The sequence below is a fragment of the Gossypium hirsutum genome, chromosome D08 (genome assembly GCF_007990345.1).
Source record: "Gossypium hirsutum isolate 1008001.06 chromosome D08, Gossypium_hirsutum_v2.1, whole genome shotgun sequence".
NCBI classification, from domain to species: Eukaryota; Viridiplantae; Streptophyta; class Magnoliopsida; order Malvales; family Malvaceae; genus Gossypium; species Gossypium hirsutum.
In genome coordinates, this window is record NC_053444.1 from 58,313,943 (window position 1) to 58,320,763 (window position 6,821).

Genomic DNA, 6,821 nt, shown 5'->3' on the forward strand with positions numbered 1-6,821 from the left:
ATAACCCTTCATTTTTAAGGTTAATAACTTGTATTTACATCGATGTGTGTTCTTTTTGGGCAAATCTTACACCGATGTTTATTACTTATAAGATCCTTTTTAAGACAATTATATTGTCTCCTCCAACCTTCTTTTTAATTACATTTTCCAGATCCAAATTTATTTTAATGAAATAAAAATATTTGAAATTTATTAATTTTTCTTAAAAATCATTGTGGATAATGGTAATATAGAACTGTCACAAAGAAGAAATAAAAGGAAAAATAAAACATACCGATTTTACGTGAAAACTTTTTCGATAAAAAATACGGACAAAAGAGGAAAAAATCTACTAATGTTAAAAACTGAATAATACAAGAGGAGTTGCGACTACATCTATTTAAAGATTGAAAAGTATTATTCTAATTAAAATCAAATAGAGAAAGTGTAGTTCTATACGGATTCTTCTTGTATTATTTCTTTAACAGGAATTTAGATCACACAAGTCTAACTATTTTTATTTTAGAATTATATTTTATTTATTATTTTTATTTTCACTTTGCTTTTTTTAAATAGTACTAAAGAATCTTACAATTTCATATTAGTAGCTAGGTGAGTATTTTTTTTATTTTAAAAATATTATATAATCCAACTTAATAGTTATATTTCAATTATTAAATAAAAATTACTAAAATTTTAAAATTAAAAATATAAAAATCAAATTTGGCTTAAAAATGTAATATGATAGGAAACCTGATTAAACCATGGTTAAACGGTTGATTAAGTACGTAGCATACAATTTAAGAACATAAATTATCTGCATTTGTTGCCAAGACTTCTAATTTGGTTTATTTATTTTATAAGTAAAACAATATGAGAGGCTTTAATTGGTTGGTTGAAAACATCAACAAATGAAAACAGCAGCTAAAAGACATTATTATTATTATTATTTATTTAATATTTACTTATAATACTAAATAATTTTAGAAAAGATCAATTATGAATGGAAGAAAACATCAAAGAAGGGTGGGTTATTTTCACACTGTCAGTCTTTCTTTTTCTGCCCTTCCACTTTCTGGCTAAGATGAAGAGTTACCATTGTTGTATAGTAAAACAGTAAGCAGCACATATCAGCCCTGGATTTTTGGCAACAATAATTTGGAGATATTTGAAGAAACTGAATTATGGAACCCACATTCAAAATATACTCGGTTTCAACTTATTTTGGGGTATTTTTCTTTTGGTTCCCTCCTTAAAGATGCCACCATAAAGTGTGCTTTGAATCATCTAAAAGCCTATAGGAAGGCCTAAGAAGAAAGGGGTGGTCCTAGATTTTTTCTATTTGGGTACCACCAATTTAATTCATCATCATCAGAACCTGAGGAAACCCTATAAATATGCCTTGTTACTACATGTAGATCTAAGGCTCTTGTTTTGACAGCAATAGAATGGGAGCGGGGGATTGCCATGGCCCATTCACATTCAATGAAACCAATAATTCATATCTGCTTCAACTGAAACCTATTTTCAATGTCTACAAATTTCATTATATATTAGTTTATTTGGAGTTGGATCAAGTACTATTAAATTTCGAAAAGGGTTTTCGAATTCAACATCTAATCTATTTGGATTCGATCCTCTTTATTGGAAGAAGAAAAAGGGAAGCAATGTCATTAAGCTTTGAGAATAATAAAAAATGAAGGGACCCATATGTATTGATTACATTCCCACTTAACTCAAGAAATTGATTTGTCTCGACAAAAGCTAAAAAGCCTACATGAAATCATGATCTATTTAAAAACGACATTTTTTTATCAACTAATTATGTTGGTTGCTGCTGTCATTACTAAACTAGAAGTAAAAAATATGAGTGTTTTGAGGTGCACGTGAGACAATTTCATGACAGTTTTGCATCCAATATCTACAACTTTAGCTGGTGAAAACTAAAAAGAAACCGACTTATGTCTCTACTACATTTCACTTGGCTTTCTTGGATGCAACCATCATTTTCCCTCATCATCTTTTTAACTTACTCCCTCAGCTTTGTAAACCTTTCTCCATTACCCTAAAATGTTATTTCAATTTACTATCGGGTTCCTTCAAGATGAACATGAGTTTGGAGCATTACAGTTTGTACTTCAATATGCCCTCCGATGTTAAATCGGTTCAAGGGCTTCGTAATAAAGAAAAGTAAAAGAAATAAGGATGCATAAAATGAAGATAAGATAAAGAATGAGGTCCTCGTGAATAGGAGTGAGCAAAACTCGATTTGATTTGAAAAAAGAAATCAAAAAAGTTTTCGAATTAATCGAATCGAGTTATTCAAATTATTCGAGTCAACTCAAATAACTTGATTTGAGTTTCAAGTTCGAGTTGAGTTGAATTTCACAATTCGAATAATTTAAATGACAAATTGGTGTAAATACTCTTTTGGTCCCTGTCAACTTAGAAAATAAGCAAATTGGTCTCTCACAACAAAAATTACAAAAAAAATATTTAAAATATTTTTTAAAAATTCAAAAAATATATAAATTTTCAAAATTTATATTTTTAAAAAAATTATAAAAATTCTAAAAAAATAAATTAAAAATTTGAAATTTTAAAATTTAAAATTTAAAATTTTTTAAAATAATAATTTTGGGACTTAATTAATAATTCAAATTTATCACACTCAAGTATCTTTTTTTATTTATTTTGTTTTGAATTTTTTTTCAAATGTATATGGTCTCAAATTTATGTGGTCTAACATGAAACTAGTTATACTGTAACAATATTTTTATTTGACAAATTTAATTATTTTTAATTTAACTCGAACAATTTCACTATAGTCAAATTTCATTTCACTCGACTCGATTCAAAAAAAATTTCAAATTGAGTTAGGATGATAAAATAGGACTCGTGAACTTGATTAACTCAAAATTTTTTTACTCGATTCGATCGAACGCTCACCCCTACTCGCGAAGGGATAACACATGTACCCATTATTTATTGTTGGTTCATAAGAGAAGCTAGACATTGTACCAAATCGGATTGGGTTTGTACTAGGCAAGGACAAAGATAAGGTTCAGGAAGTGGTCTTTGCCTTCTAAAAAACAATAGATTTATCATTTAACCCCTTAAATTTTTATGAAATTGCATGTTATTATAATAGTAAAATTACATTTTCACTGACCTTCTATAACAATTTTTTTAACTTCATCCTTAAATACTTAAAGAACTTATTTTTATATTATTCTAGTATAACAAACTCCATTCAATCTTTTTTTTTTTTTTTTGTTCCTATATAAGCAAACTTTTAAGCCTTTTTAATTAACATAAGAGCACTTATCAGAGCCATAATAGGGGGGAAGGCTGATCAAATGTCAACCATATTGGTAGACAAATCGTGCATGCAATTTAAATGCTCCGATCCCTCACTTATTATAACTAATATCATATCTAGTATTGTGTAAAGAGAGCCATACGAAGCTGAATAATTAATTAAGAACAGCAGTGTAGGAACGCACGTGATCAGTGATAACATGGGATGAATGAATGGGTTGTCAAAAGAATTTAATTACAATTAGCAACGTCGACTCACTACGTACACACTACACATGCAATGGAAATCCTATAAAACCGCGAAAGATACTCTGCCAACACTCGAAGCACCCTTATATATAATAGGGTTGACCAAATATGTATGTGTGTGTGTCAGAGATGAGGCTGGGAAGGGGAAATTGTCAACCGAAGGTGATGGATTGAATCATTGAGAGTAGCGGAGTTTCAATGGCGCTGCTTAGATTCAAGGGTAACATTCGAAGTCCCCATTGGGAGTGAATAAAGGGAAAGAAAGAGAGATTGATTTAACGAAAGGTGTAGTTGCCTTATTTTGATGATTATGTCTTAAAATAAGGTTTTTAAGTTATGATTAATAAAGGAGGCTTACTTGATTTTTTTTTTGTGGTAAATTACATCAATTGTCTTTGACATTAGATTAAAATTACGTTTCTGTCATCCAACTTTTAAAAGTTACATAATTGTCATTAAAGTTATTGAAATGTTACATTTTGGTCACTCATCCGTTAGCTTCCGTTAAGAGGATGACGTGACACGTTAGTTTAAAAGGCTAATAACTAGTTTGACCCTTGAACTATAACTAAAAAATCATTTTGATACTTTTAAATTTTTTCTTAATAATAATTCTAAACAATTTAAAGGGTAAACTATTCAGATAGTCACTTAAGTTTTAATGCGTTCCTATTTTGGTTGTTGAATATTTTTTGTTAATTTAGTCACTTTCGTTAGATTAATTGTCATTTCTAGTCATTCCATCATTAAAATGCCTTGATCACTAAACGGAATGATAATGTGATAGTCTTTTGATTGGTATAATAACAAATTTAGCCCTTAACACTTTACATAGTCTATCAAGTTGGTCCTAATATAAAAGAATTCAACAAATTTAACCCTCAATGTTTGCATATTTTGTCAATTTCGTCCAAATTCAAAATAATTATGATTTTAAAAACTTGAAAATATATATAATTTATTTTTAAAAAATATATAATATAATATATTAATATATAAAAAAGTATACAAGATGCCTCGGAAGTTTTCCAACACATGCCATAAAGAGAAACAATGGCGTGTAGCAGGAAACACAATAGCCACAGCTGCTTTTATGGCATTGTTTTGATCAGTGAGCATCATTAGCAGATCCCGTTCCCCCATTGCTATAAACCAAGTTTGCATCAGCCAAATAAAAGTATAAATTGTTTCATCTGCAATTAAAGCGCAACCAAATAATTTTATTTAATTTTTTAATTTTTATAATAAATTATATATATTAGTTTTAAAATTATATTTTTTTGAATTTGGACTAAATTGACAAAATGTACAAAGATTAAGGGTTAAATTTGTTAAAAAAATTTAGAATTAAGACCAACTTAACAGAATGTGTAAAGTGTTAAGGGCTAAATTTGTTATTATAGTAATCAAAAGACTACCACATCAGCATTTAACAATAGAGTGACTAAAAATGACAATTAATCTAACGGAAATGACTAAATTAACAAAAAAAATTCAGAGACCAGAATAGGAACGCATTAAAACTTGAGTGGCTATCTGAGTAGTTTACCCTTTAAATTTTTTAGAATTATTACGAAAATTTTAAAAAGTATCAAATTAATATTTTAATTATAGTTCAGGGCTAAATTAGTTATTAACCCTTTAAATTAACATGTCACGTTATCCTCTCAACAGAAGTTAATCGATAATTGACCAAAATGTAACATTTCAATAACTTTAATGAAAATTATGAAATTTTTGAAAGTTGAGTAACAAAAATGGAATTTTGATTAATGTAATTTTGATTAGGGAAAATTGATATAGTTTACCCTTTTTTTTTTGGTTTGGTCCTAGAGCTATCGGTCAGTGGACTTTACACTAAAGTTCCTCGTTGAAATTCATATTTAATAAGATGGGTTTTTCTTTTTCAAAAGTGGCTTTTTTTCTAAGACAAACCATCATATTTCATATAAAAACAAATAGAATTTAAGACATAATGTTTTCAAGGTCTGGCATTTTTTCATTATCTTTTATCTACTATTATTCGATATAAATTTAATTATTATTTAGCACTCAAGATTAATAAAAAAAATTGTACATATAGGAATTTTAATTATTATTTAATCAATAAGAATTATATCATAGAATGAAGGTAAAGCATTAGATTTAATTTATTTCACCTATTTTCCATTTTGACGTTAGTAGTATATTTTCCTTCCGCTTCTTTTATCTAATTGACATAAAATAATTAATTATTTATCAAAATAATTCAAGTAAATATTTATGTATGAAAATGACTTGTTCTCCATAGTATCTGCCGGTGCCGCCTGACACACTGGCAGCATTGGCTTTCAATGACGACTCAATCATTGGCTTTTTTTTAATATTATTTTTAGATATCGCCATTGTGACAGGTGACACTTGTATTTATTTTTCAAAATACTTGTTAAAGATATGGGTATTCAAGGAGGGAAAAAAGAAATTTTGTTTTAAAAGATCCTTTTTGGGTGCCATCGGTACGTCAGGCAGCACCCATTAAAATCTTTTAAAATAACTTTTTTTTAGGTGTTGCCGTTATGTTAGTCAACACCGGTGATATTTAAAAAAAAAAATCATTGTAGAAAGAGTAGTTCAAAACTTTGGTTATTGTTTAAAAAGATTTGGAGCCGACTACTGAGAGATTTGAATCGTAAAAGTCAACGAGAAGGAGGAAATCTCTTCTTTGGTGTCGAAATGGGCACTAAAGGCCACCGTAAACGATGACATCAGTGGCTATTGAGTACGGTGGCTAAGGTTTTCAATTGAGAATAAGAAAGAAAAGAAAATACATAAATAAAAAAACAAAAAGGACAAGTGAGTACGACGTCTAGGGTTTTCAATTGAGAAGAAGAACATAAATTCGAATAGGAAAGAAAAAGAGCATATGGAAAATAGAGAATCAAATATGGGAAATGAAAGAGAATAGCGTATATGAAAAATAGAGATATGAAAGGAAATTTAATATTTTATGGAAAATAGATAATCAAATATGGGAAAGAAAAGAGAATAACAACTATGTAAAGTAGAGATATGAAAGGGAATTGAATATTTTATGAAAAATAGAGAAATTAATTATTTTAACTATGTAACGTTTTAACTTGGGACATTTTCGTAAATAATTAATTATTTTGAGTGAGTTGGGTAAAAAACCGTTTTCCTTCAATTAGGGTCCATTGACCCATTCTTCTGATTCCTTTGACATTTCCTTCTTAGTTGTTGGGCTCATTTGTTTAGTCGGATCATTAACATGCAAG